The sequence below is a fragment of the Pleurodeles waltl genome, chromosome 2_1, assembly GCF_031143425.1.
Source record: "Pleurodeles waltl isolate 20211129_DDA chromosome 2_1, aPleWal1.hap1.20221129, whole genome shotgun sequence".
Classification (NCBI taxonomy): Eukaryota; Metazoa; Chordata; class Amphibia; order Caudata; family Salamandridae; genus Pleurodeles; species Pleurodeles waltl.
In genome coordinates, this window is record NC_090438.1 from 278,093,751 (window position 1) to 278,109,142 (window position 15,392).

Below are 15,392 nucleotides of genomic sequence, written 5' to 3' on the forward strand. Positions count from 1 at the left end.
GCACTGCCTCAGGGTGCCATGCCCACAACCCACTGCCTGTGACATAGGTAAGTCACCCCTCTAGCATGCCTTGCAGCCCTAAGGCAGGGTGCACTATACCACAGGTGAGAGAATAGCTGCATGAGCACTATGCCCCTACACTGTCTAAGCCAATTCTTAGACATTGTAAATGCAGGGTAGCCATAAAGACTATATGGTCTGGGAGTTTGTCAAACACGAACTCCACAGTTCCATAATGGTAACATAATAATGGTTTGGTATCAAAATTCTCAACACAATAAATCCACACTGATGCCAGTGTGGGATTTATTGGGAAATGCACACAGAGGACATCTTGGAGATGCCCCTGCATACCAGCCCAACTACTAGTTCTAGGTTAACCAGTTTCTGCCAGCCTGCCACATCCAGACGGGCTTCTAGTCACATGGGGTGAGTGCCTTTGTGCCAGGAACAAAGCCTGTACTGGGTGGAGGTGCTTCACACCTCCCCTGCTGTAACTGTAACACCTGGCGGTGAGCCTCAAAGGCTCAAGCCTGGTGTTACAACGCCCCAGGGCACTCCAGCTAGTGAAGATGCCCGCGCCCCGGATACAGCCCCCACACTTGGCGGCAATTTCGGAGGAGATAATGAGAAAAACAAGGAGGAGTCACCCTCCAGCCAGGACAGCCCCCAAGGTGTCATGAGCTGAGGTGACCCCTGCCTTAGAAAATCCTCCATCTTGCTTTGGAGGATCCCTCCCAATAGGATTAGGGATGTGCCCCCCTACCCACAGGGAGGAGGCACAGGGAAGGTGTAGCCACCCTCAGGGACAGTAGCCATTGGCTACTGCCCTCCAGCCCTAAACACCCCCCTAAATTGAGTATTTAGGGGCGACCCTGTACCCAGGAAAACAGATTCCTGATGACCTGAAACCAGAAGAAGGACTGCTGACCTGAAAGCCCCGCAGAGACGACAACTGACTTGGCCCCAGCCCTACCGGCCTGTCTCTGGACTCAAAGAACCTGCAACAGCGACACATCCAGCGGGACCAGCGACCTCTGCCGACTCAGAGGACCTCCCTGCACCCAAAGGACCAAGAAACTCCCATGGACAGTGGCTCTGTCTGAACATCCAAGAAGAAACCATCTTTAAAGGGACTCCAGCCTCACTCCGGAAGCGTGAGTCGCCAACACTCTGCACCCAATGCCCTCGTCTCGTGTCAAGAGAAACCAACACTGCAGAAAGGACCCCAGGTGACTCCAATGACGTGGATACACTGAGATAACCACCCTGCACCCCACAGCGATGCCTGCAGAGCGAATCCAGAGGCTCCTCCTGACCGCAACTGCCCGGTTACAAAGAACCCGATGCCTGGAAGAAGCACTGCACCCGCAGCCCCCAGGCCTGAGAGGAACCAACTACTGGTGCAGGAGTGACCAGCAGGAGGCCCTCCTCATTGCCCAGTCAGTGGCTGGCCAGAGAAGCCCCCCCCCGTGCCCTGCTTGCATCACCAGAGTGACTACCGGGTCTCTCCATTGATTCCAAACTAAAATCCGACACCTACTTCACACACTGCACCCGGCCACCCCTGTGCCGCTGAGGGTGTATTTTATGTGCCTGTTTGTGATCCCCCTCCAGTGCTCTACAAAACCCCCTTGGTCTGCTTCCCGAGGATGCAGGTACTTACCTGCTAGCAGACTAGAATCGGAGCACTCCTAGTCTCCATAGGCGCCTATCTTATTTGGGCCCTAATTTGACCTCTTTACCTGGCCGGCCTTGTGTTGCTGGGTGTTTGGGGTTGACTTGAACCCCCAATTGTGGGCTGCCTATGTCCTAGAGACTGAACTTGTAAGTGCTTTACTTACCTGATAAACTAATCTGTACTTACCTCCCCAGGAACTGTTGATTTTTGCACTGTGTCCACTTTTAAAATAGCTTATTGCCATTGTTGCCAAAACAGTGTACATTACTGTTTAAATTCAAAGTTCCGTATTTACCTATGTCAACTACCTTACAATTGATGTACTTACTTGAATTCTGAATCTTGTGGTTCTAAAATAAATTAAGAAAATAATAGTTTTCCATATAAAAACCTATTGGCCTGGAATGAAGTCTTTGAGTGTGTGTTCTCATTTATTGCCTGTATGTGTACAGCAAATGCTTCACACTACCCTCTGATAAGCCTACTGATCGACCACACTACCACAAAATAGAGCATTAGTATTATTTAATTTTGCCACTATTAACCTCTAAGGGGAACCCTTGGACTTTGTGCACACTATCTCTCACTTTGAGATAGTATATACAGAGCCATCTTCCTACAATAACAAAAGAAAGTTGAGAGAGAAAAGGAACCAAGAAGGGGGACCATACTTGTATCTTTATGTCTGGAAGTGGGAAAGAGTGTGAGGTGGGGAGGAAGGGAGAGAGAGAAGGGGGAATGAAGGGGAAGGAAAAGAGGGGAGAAAAAGACAAAGAGCAAAGAGAAAAAGAGGTGGGAGAGAAGTGCAAAAGAGAAAGAAGAACTAATAGAGTCACACATCGGCAGGGGCCATGACCGGACAAGTCCTCGTGGCTGATACCAATAGGGTGTAATGTAATATAGCAACAAGTCATAATGCTAGGGGTGGGTGCACACTCAACCAAGGGCTATTGGGTAACATTGTGAAGAAAGAGCGCCCAGGTGTGGAAAACGGCCTCTGTTCTGTCCTGGAGGCTGTAGATGACTCGCTCCTAGAAGGCTGCCTGACACATCGTCGAGAGCCACTCATCATGGAAAAGGGGTGTGGGGGGATGCATATCTAGCCGTGGTGACCGCCATAGGAAAGAGACAATCCTATAGGTGGGAGAGGTCTGGGGGAATTGTGAGATCATGTAAAAGGATTGGGGCGAGAGAGAGGGGGGCCATACCCTGGTATTGTCTTCTGTAGCATACACTGATAGCAAAAGCAGGAGAAGGGAGGGCACTGATTTCCTTCACAAAGGCCAGAGAGATATTAAAGGTAATTTCTAAATTCTTTGCCCAGTCTTTGGGAAGAGGGACTACACCCAGCTCAGAAGGCCGCCATGAAGGGAACCGGAAAAGAGAGGCACCACCAAACAGGAGTGGCTCAGGTCTGTCTTGAGTGAGTGAGTTCCTTCCCATACAGAGACTGTACAGAGAACAACCATTAATATTCAAGTATGGAAATTGCTGCTAGACGTTTACTCATCTGTGAAGGAAAAGACAATCTGTGTGTCATCTGGAGAAGAAAAAAACATATCAAGACAGTCAATGGACTGAAATAGATATTAAAAAGCGTCAAGCTCAGTGAGGAATCTTGTGGCACACATCCCAAAAAGGGCTCATAAAATTAAATGAATGTAGTTAGGATGCATGATTATAATTATCTTCCAGAAAAGAAGAAAGCTAATCAAGTTTCTCATCCTGAATACTTGAAGAATACTTGAGCAATGTAACCACCTAATACTTAGTGCTTGAAGAATGTAACCACTCAAGAACGTAACTACTGGTGTGATTGTATCACTGATTATCAACCCCCAGAGTATCTTCATCTAAGAATACCGAATACAGAATATCAAGGGGAAAAATATCAAAAGGTAAGTGCAGAATGGGCGTATAGATTTACTATTCTTAACTCTACATCTACATATCTTGAGAATATATGTACCACATAAGTACATGTAGGTAGAGGTAGGTATAGAAAATCTAAACTTACTTATCTGTCAATAATTTGTCAATATTCTTGTCTCTATGTTCTGTCCTCTTCATATTCAGGGGTCGATACTCAAGTTGTACATCATTGGTGTAGTATGGAGGGAGAAACCGTATTGAAGATAGCACTAAGATCATAAAAGCATTAGCACAACACTCTCACCTCTATTGAGCATCATTCAAATGTTTTCCTTCATGGCTAGTAAAGCCATTTCCCTCCCTTGGAGAAGTTGGAAGCTAGCAAGAGTAGAGTCTTAGATGGTTTTACTTTCTATAAAGACAGACATTTGTGTGTTAACTTGTTTTTTAGAATTTCAGAAGGAAAGGGATGAAGAAAAATAGTGCAGTAGTTACTCGGTGTTGAATGGTCTTCCAAAGGCTTTTTCAGCAGTGGAACGAAAGTAGTTTCTTCCCAGAGAAAAGAAGCTGAGGCAAAAGTGATAGAGGCATTACAGAAAGAGTTCAGCAGCTGAGTGATTACCTCTAATAGCAGACTAAAAGTGTGTACAAGACAAGGGTCATTGAGAGAGCTAGATTTAATCACCTTGGTATGTACCATGATGGTATCTAAGAAGGAACTATGAAAGAACAGGTTGAAGACTAGAAGTAGTAATGTTGTGGTAGTAACATTGTTCTTCTTAAATCTTTGGTAGAATATCCTCATTATTAAAAAAATTGACATATACTAAGAGTTCTTTCCTCAAAATAATTGGAGAGGGATTTGCAGAATTTGGTAGAAGGAGAGATCAGAGGAGAAGCAGATGGAGGTGAAGAGAGATCTTTCATGACCCTAAAGACTGCAAAATTAATGGCAGAATTATAATGCTCATCACTAGTCTTTCTGAGGAGTTTCTCACAGCTTTTAATGTCCTCCGGTTAGGCTGTTTTTCCTGATCAGTTATAATTCTGTCCCCATTGCCTTTTGAGCATGGTACAGCATCATCAAGTGGTAGCTAAATCCTCTTAGTATGAAGGTGCTCTCAGATTATTTTCTGCAACAATGCTTAAGCTTGCAATAGCAGAGGTAACCTAGTTATTAAAATGCTCAGCTTTAGAATTTATAACTGGACCAGATACCTCAACAGGGAAGAACATTTTGCACAAGAAAACAAAGCTTATTAAAACTAATTTTTGAACAGAGGAGTGGAAGTCTATTATTAGCTCATTGGGTGGAGTCCACATTTATGGACTGAATGAATGAACAAGGGCAGGCAGTAGGAAACAAACAAAGGAACCCAAATTTGGTTGGTCCAGTAGGGGCAGTGACAAAAACAAACCTACCAGATGAGAAGATGGGGTCAAGAATAGGACCTACAGTGTGCATGGGAAGATGGGTCAACTGGGTAAGACCTATGATTTCCCTGGAGTCAACTGATGAGATAGTGTCAGCTTTATAAGTGGCTTCCATCCAAATATTACAATATCCCATGGCCAGAAAGTTAGAGTGTCAGTATTTGAACAGAAGAGGAAAGCTGGAGGCAACTAAGGCAGTGAAAAATTGTTGCTCAATCAGAAAGCCTATAAGGAAGACCAGAAATGATATAGGAGATAACATCACCTCAGCGTCTCAGCAAGTGTGAAAGAAGAGCTGCTCAGGGTCACCATAAGAAGGGCAGAGCAAAATATAACTGCTATCCAACATCCAAGCAGGTTCAGCTAGTTCTGATTGACACTATTACAGTATAGCTAGAGAGACTGCAGTAGCAATGTCGGGGCCTTATGAGTTGCAAAGCCAGGTTTCAGATGTAAATAAAAAGGCTAGGTTCAGTGACTCAGTAGTCATGGTGATTTCTCAAGCATGGCAAGGGAGAGAGAAAATATTTAGTAGCATACAATTTAAAAAGGTAGAGCAGAGGCATGTCATGATGCAGAGAGAAGTTGGTCTCCTGCAGATTCAGCTCTATGAGGGCCATGAATGAATTCGACAATGACAGCAGTGAATTTAATTTCTACATAACAAAACTAGAAGATGACATGGTGTGAGCCATCCCTTTCTTTAATTCAGACACTGAAACAGTTTTTAAGTGCTGCTGGTATGTAAAAGGCCTTCTGCATGAACCAACCAGCCGTCTCCTCAGGTCACCTCCATTTCATGTTATTTATGATGCGTGGAGAACTTGCAGAATATATTTCTAACTTTGTTATTTGAAGCATTTCTGTTTTTCACCTACTTTGTTTGATTTAGACATCCATAGTAAAAGCTGGGGCACTGCTTAGATTTATGTGTAATTAAAAGGCAGATACAACAAGAGAGAAAACATTGTAATCTGAACAAGCTGTGGACTGAAGGGCAAACACAGGCCATAAATCTCCAGCAGTGAAAGCCACGTTTCAAGCCTAAATGAAATACAAGTTGCAAAGAGTTTATAATAAAAAACAACCTGGAAAGAAAGGAGTGCATTTTAAGGGCCAGCTCCTGGAGTGTCCTACTGCATTTCGGAACGGATGCACCACACTTATTTGTTACAAACCTTTGCTTTTTGGCTGGCAATGCTGCAATATTTGTGCTTTTTGGCTTGCGACATGGCTTTCTATTTGTGTATATGTGAGTACAATGTCTCAAAAGGAGGATGTTATTTTTTCAAGCATCATTTTTTTGTCATGTCCCTGTTGTGGCAGCAAGTTTAGAGAATTACAAATGCCAAACGCTCTTTACATCTTCTGCTAGCACTTCATTCATCCTTTGTATGAGGGATTATACTCTTTGATTTTTGCTTACTGACAAACACCTTTATTCATGTGGATGGAGCAGACTCAGTGAGAGCTTTTAATACCAATGAGTTTCTAAGCATTACTTTAACATTACTTTAGTTACGTCTGAGATCTCTTTTGCCATTAGCAGCCAATGGTTCCTCAAATTCTGAGACTTTTACCTTTTTTTTTAGCCAGTTTTCTTCTTGGGCAAAATGAGAAAATTAAAATTAACTAACACTACTTGTTCTCAATTTTCTGGAATTACTTTAAACTTAAAAGGCTCTTCTCCTGGAAACATGGACAAATCTCCAAATGTCAGGCAAAATGCAAACTCCCCTTCCTTGTTACCAAACTTGGCTCTTGCAACAAGCAATTCTAGCTCCCTTATACCTAAAATGTCACTAAACCCTATAGGCTCTACACATAAGCATCGTAAAAATAATCCCTCTTCACCAGTCAAAACACCTTCCTCCATATCGTTGGAATTACTCTTAGAAGAGATCAGAGCTTTGTGTGCATTTATTGGAGAAACTGATTAGAGATGACAAACAATAGATGACAAATGGACTCATTTGGAAAAAAGAGTGCCTGATGTTGAACAACGGGTGAGCAACCCAAAGAACTCTAGTGCAAATATCAACAAAATTGAGTCACAAATATCTCTTCTTAAAAAACGAGCAGAGGATTTAAAAACTCACAACAGGAGGAAAAATCTTACAATTTAAGGGCTGCCGGAAGGATGACGAGGGAGTGATCCTATTCAGTTTTTTCAAATCATTATAATTAAGGTATTAGATTTCCCATCAGCAGTTTCCTTAAATATTGAAAGAGCACATAGCTTGGGCACAAACCAAATTTTGATTCTTCATCTAAAAGACCCAGAGGTTTTATCATCCTTTTTCTCAAAAATATTGATTTACTAAATTTCAATATGGCAACAAAGCAAACATGGTCTGGTCATTACTTAAATTTCTCTCAAGGTATTGCAAAAACCACTGCCGACGGATGGAAGCAATGCTTACAAATGTGACCGGAACTCAGAGCTCTTAACCATAGATTTGGTCTTTTTCATCCATACCTTTTGAAAGTGACATACAAAAACAAGAAAACAACATATGAAGATCCTACATGACCTGGATATTTCAAAAGTTGATCACTAACTGAAAGTGTTTTACTAATAATTGTGTGAATTCTGTTCACAAGCATTTTGATGCAAATGTTTATTTTCTCCTTTATTCTTGCAGGTTATTTCATTCTCAACCTCTGTCACTGTGTCTTTATTTGTCATACATGGTCACATCTTGACCCGTATTTGAGTGTAGGCATCTCTTTCTTCAACATGTGGCCTCATCACCCTCAACCTTTTTTTTTGTTCATAGATTTGTGCCTTTTCTGCTTGCATTTACTAGTTCTCTTTATCTTTTATTCTCTTTTCTTTCTCCCTTTCTCATCTACTTTCCCAACCTATCCTTTTCAACTCTAATCTAATTCTACTTTGCTTTATTTATCAATGTCATGAGTTCATGATGGATATGTTGTTATGTTTATTCTTTGTCAATCTTTTGAAGAGTACCTCCTAGGTTTTTTGTTTTTTTTAGTATGGTACTTAGAGTAGTTTCATTGAATGTCAAGGGTTTAGGCTCTCCAATTAAAAGACAGAGTTTTAGCTCATCTTGCCAAGGTTAACCCCTTCTGTGCTGTGGACGTAATGGTTACGTCCAAAGGCACAGTTCTCATGTGGCGAGGACGTAACCATTACGTCCTCGGCACTGAGCTAAGAGGAAGCGCTAGCTCTCCCTCTGTGGGCTTCCATCCCACCGACCCAAGACAGGGATGGAAGGGAAGCCCTTCCCCTTCCATCCCCGACCCCTCCAGTGACGTCTGATGACGTCAGCGCGCATCCATGCGCTGACCTCATCAGAGGCCACTTCCCCATCGATCAGAAGAGAAATGCAAAGCATTTCTCTTCCAATCATGTGATGGGGGCCTGAGAGACTTCAAACGGAAGGAAAGGAATTTCCTTCCCTTTGAAGTCTCTCAGAGCATTTCAGAAGCCGGATCATAAAGCGATCCAGCTTCTGAAATGCCCACTAGACACCAGGGATTTATTTTTGAAAAGTAAAATGGTATGAGGGGAGCGACCCCTGGGGCAACGGTCACTTCCCAGGGGGGCAATATTTTTCAAGGCCTTTTCTGCCCCCCTGGGGGCAGATCGGTCTATTGTTGTTAGGCCGATCTGCCCCCAGGGGGGCAGAAACCACTAGGCGCCATGGATACATTTTTTTTTTTTGTGTGTGTTTTTTAAAAGTTTTTTTTAGAGTTGGGGAGTGACCCCTTAGGCAAGGGTCACTCCCTAGGGGGCAAATTATATTTAGAACATTTCTGCCCCCCTTGAGGCCAGTCTGCCCCCAAGGGGGGCAGAAACCACTAGACAACAGGGAATTTTTTTTATGGTGGAAGGGGAGCGACCCCTTAGGCAACGGTCACTCCCAGGGGGAGGCAAATTTATTTTAGATCATTTCTGCCCCCCGGGGGCAGATCGGCCTATTGTTATTAGGCTGATCTGCCATCCAGGAGGGGCAGAAACCTCTAGGTGGCAGAGATATTTTTTTTGTTTTGTTTTTCAGAGGTGGGGAACAACCCCTTAGGCAAGGGTCGCTCCTCTGAGGGGCAAATTGTATTTAGACCATTTCTGCCCCCCTTGGGGACATATCGGCTGATTTTTGTTAGGCCAATCTGCCCCCAAGGGGGGCCAAGTTCACGCTAGAGGAGCGACCCCTTAGGCAATGGTCGCTCCCCAGGGTGGAATTTATTATTGGCCATTTCTGCCCCCCTGGGGGGCAGATCGGCCTATTGTTATTAGGCCGATCTGCCCCCGGGGGTGCAGAAACCTCTAGGTGCCAGGGATAAAATTGGTTTGTTTTTTTGTTTTCTTTTTTAGAGGTGGTGAGCGAACCCTTAGGCAAGGGTCGCTCCACTGAGGGCAAATTGTATTTAGACTATTTCTGCCCCCCTTTGAGGAAGATCGGCCGATTTTTGTTAGGCCAATCTGCCCCCAAGGGGGCAGAAACCACTTTTATTTTGCACCAATTTCACCAATTTCACGCAAGGGGAGCGACCCCTTAGGCAAGGGTCCCTCCCTGGGAGGGGTAAATTTATTTTAGGCCATTCCTTCCCCCTGGGGGCAGATCGGCCTATTGTTATTGGGCCGATCTGCTCCCAGGGGGGCAGAAACCTCTAGGCGCAAGGGATAATTTTAAAAAAAAAATTTTTTTTAGAGGTGGGGAGCAACCCCTTATGCAAGGGTCGCTCTCCTGGGGGGAAAATTGTATTTAGAACATTTCTGACCCCCTTAGGGGCAGATTGGCCCATTGTTTGTTAGGCCAATCTGCCCCAAGCGGGGCAGACACAACTAGGCACCAGGATCTTTTTTCTGTGCCAATTTAACACAAGGGGAGCAACGATTTAGGCTAGGATCGCTCCCCGGGGGGGGGGGCAAATTTGTTTTAGGCCATTTCTGCCGCCCCAGGGGCAGAGCGGCCCATTGTTATTAGGCCGATCTGTCCCCGGGGGAGGCAGAAACCTCTAGGCGCCAGGGATAATTGTTTTTGTTTTGTTTTGTTTTTTTGAGGCGGGGAGCGACCCCTTAGGCAAGGGTCGCTCCCCTGGGGGGCAAATTTCTTTTTGGCCATTTCTGTTCCCCTTGGGGGCATATGGGCGTATTTCTGTTAGGCTGATCTGCCCCTGGGGGGGGGGGGGAGAAACAAGTTAGGCACCAGGGATTGATGGGTGTGTATGTGTGTGTTTTCTTTCAGGGGGAAGCCTCTTGGGTAAGGATCGCTCCTCATGGGGGCACATTACTATTTTTGGAAGGCCCATCTGCCCCCAAGGGGGTGGAGGGGGGGGGGGTAGAAAGCCCACCAGAGACCAGGGAAGTTTTTTTTCCAAAATACCCCCACCCCAAATAAATGGGGCCATAGTTGTTCTGCCCACCAGTGGGCAGATGGGGCAATTACCCCTGATCCACACCCCAGAGGTGCAGAAAGTCTACTAGACGCCAGGGAAATAACATAAATAAATAATATATATATTTATATATATATATTGGGGTGGTGTCTAGCAACCAGTATGGGCCTGGTTATGCCCCCACCACAACTGAAGGGGGTAACAGTCTTTCAGCTCCCCCCTGTACTCTAAAACATCTTATCCCACAGCAAGCAAGCAGATATTTGATTATTTTGGGTTTTGGTTTTACATTTGGACAATGAGAGCTTGGCTAACTCTCAAAATCGTCACACTTGGAATGGTGAGGGCTGCACTGTATGGACTTTGGGACGCTGCCATGTAGAAAAATCCACAAGACCTAGACACATCTGAAAACTAAACATCTGGGTGATTCCAGGGTTGTGTGTTTCACATTCAGCTTGCACCATTTTCGTACCCACAATGCCTTGCAAACCTCCAACTTTGCAACATTTTTCCCAGGTTTTGTGATGAAAATGTGATCTGTCCATGTTGTGTTTTGGGGCATTTCCAGTCATGGGCGCTAGGCCTACCCGTGCAAGTGAGGTACCATTTTTATCAGGAGACTTGGCAAAACGTTGGGTGGAAGGAAATTTGTGGCTCCTCTCTGATTCCAGAACTTTCTGTGACTGAAATTAGAGGAAAAGGTTTTCTTTGGCCACATTTTGAGGTTTGCAAAGGATTCTGGGTAACAGAACCTGGTCAGAGCCCCACAAGTCACCCCATCTTGGACTCTCCTAGGTGTCTAGTTTTCAAAACTGCGCAGGTTTGCTAGGTTTCCCAAGGTGCCGGCTGAGCTACTGGCCAAAATCCACAGCTAGGCACTTTGCAAAAAACAGCTCTGTTTTCTTTGTCAAAATGTGATGTGTCCATGTTTTTTGGGGCATTTTCTGTCACGGGCGCTAGGCCTACCCACGCAAGTGAGGTACCATTTTTATCTGGAGACTTGGGGGAACACAGAATAGCAAAACAAGTGTTATTGCCCCTTGTCTTTCTCAAAAATTTTTCCTTTCAAATGAAAGACAGTGTGTAAAAAAGACGTCTATTTGAGAAATGCCCTGTAATTCACATGCTGGTTTGGGCACCCCAGAATTCAGAGATGTGCAAATAACCACTGCTTTTCAACACCTTATCTTATGGCCATTTTGGAAATACAAAGGTTTTCTTGATACCTATTTTTAACTTTTTATATTTCAGCAAATGAAGTGCTGTATACCTGGTATAGAATGAAAACCCACTGCAAGGTGCAGCTCATTTATTGGCTCTGGGTACCTAGGCTGCTTTCAAAAATCTGACCGCAGAAAAAAGTTACAGAGTAAAACGTGGAGAAAAATGGCTGTTTTTTTCACCTCATTTTCAATATTTTTTTATTTCAGCTGTTATTTTCTGTAGGAAACACTTGTACGATCTACAAAATTTTGTCTACTTTTCAGAAATGTTTAGCTTTCTGGAATCCAGCATAGGTTTCTCACCCATTTCGGTCACTAACTGGAAGGAGGCTGAACGCACAAAAAATAGTAAAAATGGGGTATGTCCCAGTAAAATATCAAAATTGTGTTGAAAAATGGGGTTTTCTAATTCAAGTCTGCCTGTTCCTGAAAGCTGGGAAGATGGTGATTTTACCACTGCAAACCCTTTGTTGATGCCATTTTCAGGGAAAAAACCACTGGCCTTCTTCTGCAGCCCTTTTTCCCATTTAAACAAAAAAAAAGAAAACAAAATGTTCACTGTATTTTGGCTAATTTCTTGGTCTCCTTCGGGGGAACCCACAAAGTCTGGGTACCGCTAGAATCCCTAGGATGTTGGGAAAAAGGACGCAAATTTGGCGTGGGTAACTTATGTGAACAAAAAGTTATGAGGGCCTAAGGGCGAACTGCCCCAAATAGCCAAAAAAAAGGCTAGGCACATGAGAGGAAAAGGCCTGGCAGTGAAGGGGTTAAAGCAACCTTTACCGCAGGAGACACATCTTGTTAAAAAATAAATATTGAAGCTTGAAAAGTGTCAGGTGGGCAATATTTTTTTCTTTCTATGTTCTGGAAAAAGAGTGATCATTCTAAGTGATAAACATCGTGACATTCACTTATTCGCTGTTAAGTTACTTATTAAGAATATTGCTTTAACTGTTCTTAATTTATAAGATCCAACTGAAATTGAAAATTCCTTTTGGTGTCAAAGTTCTCAAAAGCTAATAAAATATTCTGATGACAATGTACTATGTGGTGGAAACTGCAGCCAGATATCGGATTCTCTTTTTGGCAGAAATTCAATGTTTACTTTTATCCCTTGTAAAATGCATAAAAAAGTTGTCAATGCAATGAAAAAGGAGGTCACTGAATAATGGATAGAGACCATGTAATCCTACTTGAATGGAGTATACCCTTTTATCTCCAGTTCATTGTTCCCAGTCCAGACTTGATCATATAGTTCTATCAAAGCATATATCGCAAACGTTAATCCATGCTGAAACTGGCACAACCCTAATACCCAATGATGCTTCAATCAGTATTGATCTTCACTTCTTATGTGCTCCAAATGTAAACAGATCATGAAGATTTAACAGTGATGGACAAATCCTTCATACACTTCTTTCAGAAATTTGCTATTGAGTTCTTCAATCTGAACTTTACTAGTGATGTTTCTATTCAAGTGGTTTGGGTCTCCTTCAAAGCGGCAGTTACAGATTTATGATCACCTATGTGTCAAATAAAAGAAGAATGCAAAATCAAGAACTGTATAATATAAAAATGAGAACATCAGTATTACCCATCTAAATCTAAATCATGCTTAGATGAAATTATAAAAGCCAAATTGCAATTTAATAAAATTTCCACAGGAAACACATCCTCTTATCTTCTTGCATCGAAAGCAAAATATCATGGTGGACAGAACAAAGCAGGAAAATGTTTGGCAAGCTATCTCAAAATAAAAAAAGAAATAACTAAGGTGGAATGCATTTTAAAGAATGACAACAACTCTTTATTTAAGGAGGATGATATTCTAAATGAATTTGCTCAATTTTATAATGTTTTATACACTCCTAAACAAATAGCTCAACATGAGTGAATTGTGGAATATCCTGCTTCCACAGATCCAAACACTGGGAAGGTTTTCAGTGTTCATTCATTGGAGATAGATATCTCTTGTGAAGAGATTACTAAAGTACTTAATTTTATTAAAAATGACAAAGCACCAGGCGGGTTTTCAATCTAATTGTATTAATTTTTTCTCACATTTTAATCTCAAAATTACATGGTTTGTTTAATTACTTTTCCAAAACAGTGAAGCTCAAGGCATTTGTTTGATCCCTAAAGGAGATATAGATCCTAGATTCCTTAAGAATTATAGACCAATATCCCACATTAATATTGAGTATACGATCTTTGTAAACATTATTGCTATGTGTTATGAGCCACTCCTGCCAGAACTGTTGAAATGAGAAGAATCTGGTTTGATAATGGTAAAGTTCTCTATTAATATAAGGTTTCCTTGTATTTAATATTTTAAGGAAATCCAATAGTTATAGATCTTCTAAAGCAGTAGTTACACTGTAGAAAAAGTCTCTGATTATTGAATTGGCCTTTTATTTTTCAAGTCATTAATTGGTTTGGCTTTGCTCCCAAAACTATCAGTTTAATATATTGTTTTTTGTATACCTCACACAAGCTTCAATATTTGTCAATGGTTTAATTTCCCCACCTTTAAAGTTAAAAAAAAGAGTTTGGCAAGGGTATCATTTATCTCTGATATTATTTGAATTGGCCTTTTAAACTTTTTTTATGCAAAACAAGAAAAAATAATTATGTATAAGGTTTCATTGACAATCGAATTGAATGTGTATGCAGATGACATTCTCATATTCATTTCTTATCCAACGTTGTCGCTTCCAGCTTTGCTTGATGAAGTGAATGATTTTTCCCTTGTCTTAGAATCCAAACTCAATAATGAAACATGTGAGATACTGCCTCTCAATAAAAATGACTTTATGGGCCTGATTACAACTTTGGAGGAGGGTGTTAATCCATCCCAAATGTGACGGATATACCACCCGCCGTATTACGAGCCCATTATATCCTATGGAACTCGTAATACGGTGGGCAGGATATCCGTCACATTTGGGACAGATTAACACCCTCCTCCAAAGTTGTAATCAGGCCCTATATCTTCTAGTTTTCATTGGAGCCCAGATAAAATTAAATATTTGGGTCTCTAGTTCTCTAATTCTGTGATAGCTACAGTCAAAATGAACTTACAAGAAACTACTAATAAGTTTAGTTAATTAATAACAGATGGAACCCATCATTTTGTTCCTGGTGGGGGTGTCCTCATTCTAATAAAATGATTTTGGTTCCTGTTTTTTATTTGTCCTAACTACAATTCCTACAAATATGCCATCTTTTTATTTCAAGAATATGAATTCCTTACTCACACCTTTCTTGTGTAATAAAGGGAAACCACGTATGTCCTTACTGAAGTTAAAAAAGTTAAACAATAAGGTGGAGTTAACTTTCAGGATTTTCAAATCTATCACAATACTTTTTTAAAACAATCCCCTTTTTGGCTATTATAAAATACTGATTATGACTGTCCACTGCTGTGCTCAAGTAGAAAATGTTTTTGCTTCTCCTTTTCCATTTAAAGAGTGTATATCTGTTTTCAAGTGAACCATATTATATCACTAACCATCCTTAAACACACAACCGATTAATGAACCCCATACTATTTCCATGTCTCAACAACAGAAACTATTTCCTAATTTCTACTCTCTGGCATAGTAAAATTATTACAATGAACAGAACAATGTTTTTGCAACCATGGAGAGAAAAAGATTAAATATGGGTTCATCAATTATTTAAGGACAATGCAGCACTATCTTTTTCTGATGCACAACATTTATTTTGTTTTCCATATTCATTTAAATATAAATGTAATATTTTAAGACACATTGTGTCCACTATATATGCTAAAATGTTGACCACTAATA

The 15,392-nt window shown here is 41.8% G+C and overlaps 1 protein-coding gene across 3 annotated transcripts in view; it reads right to left on the reverse strand.

Annotated features, from left to right (window-relative positions):
• The window catches only part of MCF2 (MCF.2 cell line derived transforming sequence), a 795,890-nt gene that overhangs the window by 121,154 nt on the left and 659,344 nt on the right, over nt 1-15,392 (reverse strand). The window lies entirely within an intron of this gene.